Here is a 13360-nt window from a genome sequence, read left to right as displayed (position 1 = left end):
GCATTGTAATTGCTAATTCTGATTCTTCAATGTTAAAGAAATATCTTGAGGTCTTACTTGCATGCCTTGCAATAAACTAAATAAGTTTATGCATGACAAATCTGAGTATCTTTTTACTTATTCTTAAGATAAAATCCTCCAGGACAAGTCAGTTGAATGGTGACCCCCCCCGAAAGATATGTTCCCAAAACCTGTGTATGTGACCTTATTTGAAAAAAGGTTTTTTTCAGATATAATTAAGGAACTCATGATGATATTATCCTAGATTACAGAAGAACCTAAATACATTGAAAATTGTCTTTACAAGAGAAGAGAAGAGAAGAGAAGGGAAAAGATAAATACAGGAGAAGTCCATGTGCAGACAGAGGCAGAGTTTGGAGTTATGCTGCCGCAAGCCAAAGAATGGAGCCACCAGGAGCTGAAAGAAGTAACTGTTCTCTCACAAAGCCTTCAGAGGGAGCACAGCCCTGCTAAAACCTTGATTTCAGGATTCTGGTCTTCAGAACTGTGAGAGAATAAATTTCTGTTCTTTTAAACCTCCAAATATGTGGTAATTTTGTCTTTTTTTGGCAACCCTAGGACTACACAGATGTACTTTTTATAAAGAAAACACAACCAAAATGAACACACGGCACATTGGCAAGTGGGGTCACACCTGTCACTGTGTTTTGATAGCTATTGTGAGGAGGCAGTCATTCAGCCAAGCCCAGTGGCCATGGTTTCCCTTATTCCTCCCCCTGCTGACATCCTTAAGCCTCAGAACCAACACTGCCCCCACTGAGGCCTGATGTTTATTATCAGGGTTAAAAAGATACAATTCAGGGCTAGCAACCTCCCTCTTCAAGAATTCAAGGGGTAGGGGAACAGGTGGAGTATGATGCAATAGGCCTCAGAAAAAACCACCGCCCCCACTGAGACCTGATATTTATTTGCAGGGTTAAAAAGATACAACTAGTCACATAGGCTTTGGTGTATAAAACCGGGTGGGAGAAGGCCCTCTTTGTCCTCTCAGCTATGGTGCTAATGGGAAGCACATGTGGCAAAAGCTTTTAGCCCATCTAATGGAGATTAGCTGGCCTGGGGTGGGGGGTGGATGGGTCGGGGCGGGGGGGAGATGGGCAGATGGTAGGCCCTCTTTATTAAGTCCCTCACCTATGGCACAAAGAGAAGTGTGGGTGGAAGAGTTGTCATCTCTCCTGGATAGCCTTCTTATGTTGGGGGGATGCTAAAAAATGGATCCGCATTTTTTCTGGTGTGCTGTCTGCTTATTGTAAGTAATAAAAGCCTCTTTCCACATGCTACTTCTCTGGGAACATCTGGTGTGTTCAGACCCTGATTAGAAGGATGTGATATTCATGGACCAATCAATATTGGTGACCAGTGCCCTATTCAATGACTTTATTTCTAATTAGAAATTGGTGTCAAACTGTGTCTTGCAGCCGTATCCGGAAAACTATTTTAGATAGTATTTATCCAACCTTTCAGGTGAGGAATAATTGTGGCCTAGTCATAGGCAGTGGAGTGGTAATGGAGAGAAACCTAAGTCTTATTTAGAAGGCAGAAGTAGCAGAATTTGATGATTTTTGGGATGTCAAAGGTTGAGAAAGATGGAGGTATCAAAGTTGACTTCCAGGCATTTACATCCATGAAAATTATATTTAAATGCAAATTATAAATCTATTACTCAGTGTACAAATGATGAATTATTACTAAACCAAAGGGTAAATTGTATGGTTATTTGGAATAAGCCATACTCCATAAGGAATTAAATGGGGAGAACACTTAAAGATAACAAAAATGGTTGTGCTTTGAGTCATTCGTTTGAAGAGTTAGATTTTTTTTATTATCACCTTGGATTTCCATAGTAATACTTCACTGTGGCTCTGGAGCAATGGTCTGAACATAGGTGTTTTATTTAACATTTTAAAATGCCATTGTATATTATCATTTTTTGTGGCAGCAATTTCAAGAATGCATTTACTTCTTTTCATGTTAAAGTTATTTGTCTTCACTGGGTAACATCTCAGTGCACAAGAGAATGCTACTCCGTAATGCTCAGTGTCTGATCTGCGCTTCAGAACATTCATCTATGCACACTGCAGAGGTAAATCAAAGTTCTTTGTTGTAGGCACTAAGCACATGAAAAGATGTTCAACATCATTACCCATTAGGAAATGCAAATTAAAATAAAAAAATAAAAATGAGATTATCACTATAAATCTACAGAATGGCTAATATAAAAAAACGTGGCTACATTAAATACTAACATGAGGGGATCTTGTAGTGATGAAAATATTCTGTCTTTATTGTATCAAAATTAATATTTTGGTAGTGATATTGTACCATGTTCTCCAGATGCTACTGTTGAAGGGTACATGGGATCTTAGAGAACATTCTGCTCTTGACCCACTGCATTACTTTAAGAAAGTCATGAAGTTCTTCTGAGCTTCTGTAAAAAAAGGTGGTTCAAATTGGTGATGCTTCTGGATAGTGTTAGTTTTAAAATTCTGAGATTACTATGAAATTTATAGTTTAATTATGAACAAATTTGAACCAATTGTTTTATAACTAATTATATCTATTTATGTTTTCCACCAAGGGGACTAAGAAATAAGAATAAAAAAAAAAAACATAAGAAGCTTTTTTAAAATCTCTTGAACAGCATATACTTTTTCTGGAAGAATTGAGATGTCTGATTTTTGCGATGTCAGGACCACCACTACCTAGGGTTTAAAAACTCCCTCTGCTGGTAACCTTCACTTTATGCAGAAAAAAATATAAACAAAAATAAAACTTTAACTGGATGAATTATGTGCTCAATTTTATTGATGTATTGAATAGGCTGATACAACATTTGAGTTTTAAGCAATTAACTGTTGCTCCAAGCCCTAAGTCTTGAGAGAGGTTAAATATTAAATATACATTTGTTTATCTGGTGGATCCCAGCATGGGTTATGGAAGACAAAGTGCTTCAGATGGCTTTCATGAAAAATTTTTTCATCTCTTTTCCTTTATCTTATAGTCAGTGTTTTTGTAGGGTAAAAACATCATAAAGTTTATTCGGCACATACTCAAAAGGGCAAAAGTGGGAAACGGACAAGCATGCTGCCAGAGCCAAGTCTGCCCGAGTCCAAAGAATATTACAGAATGGGCAAGAATGGGAAAACGCACAAGCATGTGCCCGAGTCCAAAGAATATTACAGAATGGGCAAGAATGGGAAAACGCACAAGCATGCTGCCATAGGCACGTCTGCCTGAGTCCAAAGACCATTACAGAATCATCAGTGTATATTAACATTACAAACGGGTAAAACCATTGAAAGCTTAGCCTTTTCAGATTGGCTAGAAACTGGGATCCTACACTTTGAATTGTCTTTCTTGACAATCACTGGCACAGGTTTCAGTAATGAGAGTCAGGAGGGTCTTCATTGGTCCAGCAAATTTCTATTCACTGAATGCTAATAGAAAAAGACAAGAGTAGAAAGTCTGTTGTGTTCTGTTTGATTGGCTTTACGTGAAAGTTTCCCTAAAAGATACTTTCCAAGATTATCTTAGCTATTGTCTTTACACCTCAGAGCCCAGTTGATGTGTCCTTGTGAGTCCTTGTGAGCCCAGCTCCAGCTGGGTCACAGTCTCTATGCTCAAGGACAGGGAATATTATTATATTATTTTCTAAATCAGTGTGTATGTCTTGTGGGGTGTGGATATATGGAACAAGAACAGCAAAATGGACATTTGGAATTTAGTGAAGGTGCATATATCAATAAATAGTGAGAAGTTCTTCCTTACATGAAATTTTAGAATATTTATGTTCAGTTCTGTCATGAAGTGAAAGTGCGTTTTCAAAGATGAAGACAGCAACAGGGTCTCACCATTTTCTGGACAGAGATCAAAACAAACTTTTAATATATTGTCATATTAAAAACCTTGCTTTCTGAGTTATCTTCCACATAAACCAACTAACTTTGTATGGTGTTAAGCTCTGTAATGTTACAACAGCTAAGAATAAAGGAATTCCTAAAGTAATCTCCTGTAAAGAGGCTTATAGGCAAAGGCTAAAGTTGAGTGATTCTTTAGCAAGATTTACAAATGGTGAGTAACATGTGCCACTCGTTTCCAGATAGGAACTGGCCTTATTGAACTTAGATGGTAAGAAGATCAAAAGAAAAAAAAAAAAGCTCTATAGAACCACAGGAAAGTATGTATCATTAATGTATTATTTGTTCATATAAGAGAATAACACTTCAAGCAAATTCAAGAGATATGGCAGGTATGGATAAATACTCTTATAGATGCATTTGCTTTCATTGCCATATACATCTGTCTTCCCCTGTGTGTGTCTCTATTCTGTATCTGCTCTCTCCTTTTGTAAGAGAGCACTCAGATGCGAATAGGACTAGGACTCAACCTACTCTGTATAACTTAACTGATAACATCTTCAAAGAATGACACTACTTTTTCAAACAAGGTCACAGATACAGAGGTTAGGACTTCAACATATACTTCAGGGGATACGATTGAATCCATAACAACCATGTATATATGTTAGCTCTTAACCTGGAAATAGCATGCATATGTGTTAGTTTCTGAGATAATTTTGATAATTTCTATAGATGTTATGGAAATAGTAGTATTAGTTCCTAGAAGAGTCAGATTGGAAAAGACAAGTAAAATTGCAATAACTCAGAAAGGCATAATATAAAAAGGCATAGTCAGCAAAGTCATGAAGGTCATGGATAACAATTGGAACTATATTGCCCCAGAAATAAATTAGTAAAACAATATGAAACTCCTGTACTCCTGACTCCTGCACTGTGATATTGTGTTTGAACAGGTGGTGAGTTTAGGGGTGAGTGCCAAAGATGCATCTAGGGTCAGTTTACCTGGCAAACGAAAAGGAAATTATGATTTGGCCTCATTTGCAATTGCCTTTTTTTCCTGCTCTGCCAGGTGATAGAGATCACACTTCCTTATCTTTAGTAAGTCTCTGTGCTGCTGCAGAATTAATGATTTTAAAATAAACTTTCCCCAGTAATCAGATTTCTGTACATCTATAATTTAATTGTAAATTGTAGCCTCACTATCACTCAATTTCTTAGAAATTATATCCAACTTCTTTATGAAACCCGACATCATAGCTTGAGGAAGATCACAGACGTCTCCAAGATTTCAATAAATTCTCAGTGGCTTTTCATCCTTCTGGGTGCTTTAAACTCCAAGCACTCATTTCAAAACATACTGCCTTTTTTCTTACCAGTTTGACCAACATACATGATTCAGCCTTTTCAAAGACTTATATAAAGGTTTTATGACTTGGGTAAATTTTACTGATATCATTAATTATTATTAATGATGTACCTGTTTTCCAATAATGCCAACAAGTTCAAATGTAACAGGAGGCTTTTCTTAACATCCACTTAAGCCTCCTTGTACCCCGTTTAGTGCAAGCTCTTCTCTATCTAAGATCTATCCCCTTGATCTTCTGTGTTCCTTCCAACCCCTGAGTAGAAATAAATCTTAAATATTCCCCTTGTCTCAACACAAAATAAGTTTATTCTTATCTCTTAAATACTGTCATGAATTACCAACCAGTTGTTCAAATCTTACTTTATGCACTTATAAGAAACGCTTTGAAAGAAAGACTCCTTTCTAATCGTAAGATTGTTGATAATATACAAATATACTGATACTATGTATATATTTACTTTGCTATACCACCAATCCCACTGCCTGTGCATTATAAGAGAGATATCTCCCCCTCCCATAATTTTTGCATAGATGGTGACTTGTTTTCATGAATTTAGAGTTGTGTGGGGCAACCTTTTAGAAATCTCAGCTATGGCAGAAGCTAAGCAGGCAGGTCTTCCAAATCTACGTACATATAAAGCCTCAAACTATTAAGTTCGGAGAGGTATCTTGATAATTAGTTTATACTACACCCTTCAAAATGCTTTCAGGAATGGGTGCTTTAGCACTATCAAACAAACATGGGTCCTATGAAGATATCACATTCAGCTTTTTGATAAAATTCATCAGCATCACTGCAGAACTGTACACTATCTGACTCATTTATTTTTTTATTGCCTATATCTATTACTGGAATGTAAGTTCTATGAAGGCAGAGATTTTTACCTTTTCATTTTAATTCATATTCTATTTCTTAGAATAGTGACATGTCTACATTATACAATAAGTATTTGTTGAATAAAGCTTGATTCTGCTTAATATCTGCTCAGCACCATATCTCCCATTTTAAAAGGACATACACAATTAGTGTAAGCTTTTCTTTAATTAAGAGGTTTATTTTTAATTTTTTTTCTTGAATATATTAACTCAGTTTTTACCAAAGCTTCACTTTATTACAATCAAACGTCTGTGAAGCCCAGGAGAATTATTTTCATATAATCTTCTCTAAGTAAATTCTAAAACCTGGAAATCTTTTAAACAAAACTACAAGAAGTTCTATAGTTGAACATAGCATTTCATTTGCCTTATAGACCACGAGTGTCATGCAGAGAAAGCATTTATTCTTGGAGATATATAAAATTAAAAAAATAGCCTGTTAAACTAAGTTGTTCTCCTTGGTACAAATTTTCTGTTGATAGTTCTGTTAGTAGCTGCTATCCAAACACTTACAAATTGATTTGATAGGACAAGATTAAAATTGTATGCAAATTTATTACAGTCACTATCCAAAAACAACCCCCAAAACAAAAAACAGTCATTTGAAAAACTGAAAGTCAACAATTGCACCTAGACAGGTAGGAACTGGATTGCAATACCTGAACCCTAACTTAAATCTTATAAAATCACTGAGCTCCTTGCTTTCGTCCTATTATAATAATTTTCTTACCATTTATAAAATAGTCAATATTTTCACTAATGGTTTAAAATATTATTATTTAAAAGTTAATATATTCCGATGTCAGTATCATACTATTTTAAGTATCTAATGGTCATTCTTTCTTCTGCAATATTTATATTTTCCACCAAAATATTTCTGTTAAAATTATACATGGAAATCCTTTCCCAAGAATAAGTAATTTTATTATATGTTCTGATTGTAGAAGTTTTGTAAACTCACTGTAAAAATTTTACAAAATCATTAAAAAAATTATAAACGTTTCTTTAGCTTTGTATTTTTAATATGGAAGTGCAGATATTTCGTTAGGAAGCATTTAATGCAGAAAACTAACTTGTAATATGTGCATTAAAACAAAGCTATGTGGGATTCTTTATTATAGGAGTTCTCAGACCCTTTTTGTACACTAATGTGCATTGTGAGCCACTAAAAAATCTATAGCACATATAGTGTTTCCAAAATTATTTGCTTATTGGAAAGTTTTCCATGAAGAAGTTTGGAAATTATTCCAGTTACTAATTATTAATGATGAGGTGTAATTTGGCTATTTGTTTGACATGTGATTCATTCATTATATTAATTATATGCTCTTATATTTCGACTTAATTAAGAGTATGATCTTATTATCAAGAAGTAGATGTCTGTGGACAATTGTCCTCTTTTATTACAGTTGTGTATTATTAAGATGTTTTCTGAAATTAAAGCAACCTAGCTTTCCTACCTGTGATGGTTAATGTTATGTGTCAACCTGGCTAGGTTTTGACTCTCAGTGATTTGGCAGACACTGTGTAATCACCTCTCATTTTGTGATCTGATGTGAATAGCCAGTCAGTTGCAAGAGGAGTTTCCTTAGGGATGTTGCCTGCATCCATGACATAAACGGATATTCTGGCAAAGCTCTGGCTCCCTCGATCCTGTATTCCTCTCATGTCATCTGACCTCTGGTTGTTGGGACATGAGTTGCCTTCAGCAGGCCACCTGACTTGTAGATTTTGGGTTTGTCAGACCCTGTAACCACATGAGTCAGGAAAAGTCTCCAGCCTGATGCACAGATTTGGGACTTGCCAGCCTCTACAGTTGTGTGAGTCATTTTCTTGAAATAAACCGCATTGTGTATATTTATACGAGCCCTGATGGCACAGTAGTTAAGAGCTCGGCTGTTAACCAAAAGGTTGGCAGTTCAAATTCACCAGTCATTCCTTGGAAATCCTATAGGGCAGTTCTACTCTGTCCTAGAAGGTCACTTCATTGGTTTTGCTCCTCTAGAGGACTCAGCCTAAGACACTACCTAAAATCATAATTGGAAAGATTTTTTTCAAGTGTATCAGTGGGTAGGAGAGCTCCGTTAAGTCTAAGCTCAGGGCCAGAGCCCCAACTGTGAAATATGAGAATTAGGGCAGGATTGCAGTCTCAGAAAAGAAACAGAAGTGTATGTCCATTTTTGTTATGGGAACGTATAAGTAGTTAAGCATATATGTGTTCAGAGACTCACAGCATAGTTGTCAGGTGTTGATTTTCAGTAGTAAGGCTCTAGTTGACATCTTCTCTTTCTTTTATTAAACATATAAGTCATTGTCCAAAACTATTTTTTCAATATTTTCCTGAATAATCATAAGGGGTGCCCATATGTATAATAAGAGAGTCTATGAATATGTGTCTGAGGACACACTTATTTTTAGCTTTTATCATATGTTTATGTTTGGAGACATACTGAAATTCTACCATACTACCTATATTTTAGTTCAATATGAAACACCACCTTTGTTCAATATCAAGCAATGATACGTATGAAAAATAATGTTTTATTTGCAAGAGCACAACTTGATGCCATTATATATTTCCAGGGTCTTTTAAATATGTTTATGTTTTAAGTTTTACTTATTATTCTATATATTTTCTGAACTGAGTCACATATAATCTTTCTAATTCTCTGTGATTAAATAATGTAAACATCAAGATGAATGCTAATACTGAATAACCTTTGATAACACATTCATTTTATTGCTACATATGCATATTCCATTTTAGAATGTTTGAATAAATAAAAGCAATTTAAATTTTCTTTCAAACTATATCCAGTATAGCAGTACTAATTTATTTAGATGAACTACAATACTCCTAATGTCATTATATGTTGTATGATACAATAACTCCAAACTAATTTTATCCCTCCCCACTGCTCTTGTATTGTATTCTTAGTTTTCCCATCTTTCTGATAACCAGTGTTCTGACTACAGTTCCCTAGGAAGTATGTGTGTCTATCAAATGCCAGCACATTGAATGACAGGCCTGAGTAAACTCAAGTAAAGAGAAGGCGACACTTGGGTGATTAAGCCTTAGCAATATAAACCAGGGCTTCTAATTTGGAGAGGTTTATGTTTCCCAGGCTTAAAACAGAACTATCTCACCAAGTTGCAATATTGAAGGATTCTATGGGCAAAATATTGAATGACGAAGGAAGCATCAAAATAGATGGAAGGAATACAAAGAGTCACTATACCAAAAAGAATTGGTCGACAATCAACCATTTCAGGAGGCAACATATGATCAAGAGCTGATGGTACTGAAGGAAGAAGTCCAAGCTGCAGTGAAGGCACTGGTAAAAAACAAAGCTCTAGGAATTGACGGAATAACAACTGAGATGTTTTAACAAATGGACGTGACACTGGAAATGCTCATTCATCTATCTGAGAAATTTGGAAGACAGCTACTTGGTTAACTGACTGGAAGAGATACGTATTTGTGCCCATTTCAAAGAACAGTGAACCAATGGAATGTGGATTATCAAACAATATCATTATATCACATGCAAGTAAAATTATGTTGAAGATAATTCAAAAATGGTTGCAGCAGTACATCGACAGGGAATTGCCAAAAATTCAAGCCAGATTCAAAAGAGGACGTGGAATAAGGGATATCATTGCTAATGTCAAATGGATTTTGGCTGAAAGCAGAGAATACCAGAAAGATGTTTACCTGTGTTTTATTGACTATGCAAAGGCATCTGACTGTGTCAATCATAACAAATTAAAGATAATGTTGCAAAAATGGGAATTCCAGAACACTTAATTGTGCTCATGAGGAAGCTGTACACCCCACCACCTTCCTCCTGAGTGTGGGAGGAGCACAGGCGACCGCAGGGCCCAGCCAGGCCACAGACCCCGCCCAGTACCCAGCACCTGGAGCAGGCCCGGCCGTGGAGCTCCAGGATGCCAACATGCAGGTCACCCTGAAGACCCTCCAACAGCAAACTTTCAAGATTGACCTCGACCTCGCAGAGACAGTGAAAGCACCAAAAGGAAAATTTAATCTGAAAAGGGAAAAGATGCCTTTCTGGTAGCAAGCCAAAAATTAATTTATGCAGGCTAAATCCTCAAGATGATACTGCTGTCAAAGAATATAAAATTGATGAGAAAAACTTTGTGGTGGTTATGGTGACAAAACCCAAAGCAGTGACAACACCAGCACCAGCTACAACTCAGCAAGCAAACGCTGCCACCCACTGCTGCAGTTAGTTCCTGTACAGCAGCCCCTGAGGCACGGGCCCCAGCCCTGCCCCTGCTTTGGCTCCCGCTTCCGTGTCTCCATCCATCACTCCAGCATCAACAGCAGCATCTTCTGAACCTGCATCTGCTAGTGCAACTAAGCAAGAGAAACCCATAGAAAAGCTAGCAGAAACTCCAGTGGCTACTAGTCCAACATCAACGGACTGTACATCAGGAGATTCTTCTTGGTCAAACCTTTTTGAAGATGCAACAAGTGCACTTGTGACAAGTTGCTCCTACGGGAATACAGTAACTGCAATCGTGTCCACGGGCTGTGAATGAGAGCAAGTGACTGCAGCCCTAGAGCCAGTTTCAACCCTGACACAGCAGTGGAGTATCTTTTAATGGGAGTCCCTAGAGATAGAGAAAGTTAGGTTGTGGTTGACCTCTCTCAACCTCAGTCTTCAGTAGTGGCTGCAGCTGCAGCAACTACAATAGCAACAACTACAAGTTCTGGAGGACTTCCTTTCCAACTTTTACGGAGTTAACCTCAGTTCCAACAGATGAGACAAATTATTCAACAGAATCCTTCCCTGCTTCCAGCATTTCTACAACAGCTAGGTCTGCAACAAATTAGCCAACACCAGGAGCATTTAATTCAGACGTTAAATGAACCAGTTCAAGAAGCTGGTGGTCAAGGCAGAGGGGGTGGAGGTGGCAGTGGAGGAATTGCAGAAGCTGGACGTTGTCATATGACGTATATTCAAGTAATGCCTCTAGCAAAAGAAGCGATAGAAAGGCTAAAGGCATTAGGATTTCCTAAAGGACTTGTGATACAAGCATATTTTGCTTGTGAGAAGATTGAGAATTTGGCTGCCAATTTTCTACTACAGCAAAACTTTGATGAAGACTGAAAAGGGACTTTTTTAAAAAATTTCACACCAGTGCATTACCTAACTTTGTTCATTAGATTGTCTGGGTGATTTGGGCTCATAGCCACAATGCTTGGTATAACGTAGTAGATTGTTGGGGGTGGGAAGGGAGGGATGTAAGATATAGGGCAGCTATAAATACAATGCATGTCTGCTTAAATTTAGCAGATGTCACAAATCCACAGTGTGGTAAAATATTATACAACCAAAAATCAGCTTTTCTAGGTCTTTATTTCTTCCATGAAACAGTAGGTACCTCTTCCTAGGTTTCATTCTTTTTAGTGTAATGGATCCAGAAATTTAGTGTGATACCCTGCTTTGTATTTCTTTGACTTAACATTGGTTTCAGAAATAACCTTTGCTACCTAGAATCTTCAGTCTTTATTTCATGGCAACGCTGGATAATGGCTTTGTGAAACTGGTAAAAATTTTTGGAGCACCAGTAAACAGAAATGCCAAATTGTTGATGGTTATAGTTGCTGCTTCAAATAAGTATAAAATCAATGTGCAAGGAAGCCCATTCTTTCATGTTAAATACTTCGGGGGTAGGGAGAAGGGGAACCCTTTCTTAAAAGGAAAATAATTACTGCTATTTTAAAATTTCTTGGTCATTGAATGTGTGACCCTTCTAACATAATTTGAGAAGCTGTACAAGTATAGGCAGAGTTATTTTCCTGTTTACATTTCTTTGTTTGTTTGGGGAAAAAAATTGGTAGGTGTCTAATTACTGTTTACTTCATTGTTATATTGCAGTAAAAGTTTTAAAACAACCATTGCATGTATATATTTTTTGATGTATCCCTTTGTGAAAGAGGACTTTTGAGCCAAGGGATAAATGTGGCACTCACTCTCCCTCACCCTCTTCCCTCAGCAGAAATGTATTTATCAGCAAGCTGTGAGTTCTAACTGCTGCCATTTTTTAAACTCACAAAATACTGATTTGGTAAAAAAACATGCAAATGTTGCAAAACTAGGTTTCTGATATTTATAGATGTTTTTCTTTATTAGATAAGAATGTATGACCGTTAAAGTCATTAGCATTATATTGCTCTCAAAAAGAGAAGGTGGATGAAACTATACCCAGCGTCTTTTATTGCATTGCAAAGACTGGTGAAATCTTTCAGAAGGGTTGGGAGATGTGGCTGGAAAAGTACTTTGGAAAATATACAATCAAGATATCTCATGACATGTTGAAAAAAGATATCTTAAAAGCAGTGCTGGTTTTTATTTGGATTTTTTTTTTTTAAATCTCAGTTTTTTTTGTTTTGATTCTCCTTCATTTGTATTGTTATTTGATCGTAAATAGGGGGCAGTTGTCTACTCGTTCAGTTTTTTAAATCTGTTATGCCTGAATATAAACAAGAGTATTTAAAGAAATTTTTTTCCTACCATCTGATAGTAAGAAGATGAATTGGCACAGATTTTTCCCTGCATAATGTTGCAATGTTCTTAGCACAATTTGGTGATGATTTTTAAGCTTTTACGTCATGCACTCATAAGCTGTCACTTATGAAAATAAGTGAAATCATGATTTCCGCCCCCTAAAAAAATCCTATGGATCACAACGGTTTAGTCCTGTTGTGCATGGGGTTGCCATGAGTCAGGGGGCCTACTTGATGGCAGCTAATAACAACAACATAACTGCACCCACTCTTCACTTATTGACATGGTTAAGTTGCAAAGACCAGGTTGTTATGCAAAAATTGGTGTTATGTGAAATGGAGCGTGACCACATCAGATCATAAAATATAATGTGGGACACATATGTCCATCTGGACCGAAGAGGCAGAAAATGTAGGTGGACACTATATGTTTCACTGATCATGAAAGGCTTACTGCCAGGCGTACGTGGTTAATGTTCAAAATAGTAGTATATTTTTCACTATTGTCGAGAATATGGAATGTTAGATAGTGAGATAGTCAATAAGTGAAGAGTAGGTGTAGCTACATCTTCACAAACTATGCAGGACTAATGATCCTGAAGCTCCCATTTGTTTATCTGGTGGATATCAATCTACTGTTCTTAAACTTAGAAGCATCTACTCAGATGATATAAACTCTACTGTCATAGTTTTATATTG

General features: G+C 36.6%; 1 pseudogene; it reads left to right on the top strand.

Annotated features, from left to right (window-relative positions):
- The first annotated feature begins 10215 nt into the window (after positions 1 to 10215).
- Positions 10216 to 11261, top strand: LOC101349079 (UV excision repair protein RAD23 homolog B pseudogene; annotated as a pseudogene).
- The last annotated feature ends 2099 nt before the right edge of the window (positions 11262 to 13360 follow it).

Source organism: Trichechus manatus, unplaced genomic scaffold (genome assembly GCF_000243295.1).
Source record: "Trichechus manatus latirostris isolate Lorelei unplaced genomic scaffold, TriManLat1.0 scaffold00007, whole genome shotgun sequence".
NCBI lineage: Eukaryota > Metazoa > Chordata > Mammalia > Sirenia > Trichechidae > Trichechus > Trichechus manatus.
Note: the sequence above shows the minus strand (reverse complement) of the source record. Positions and strands in the feature narration are given on the sequence as shown.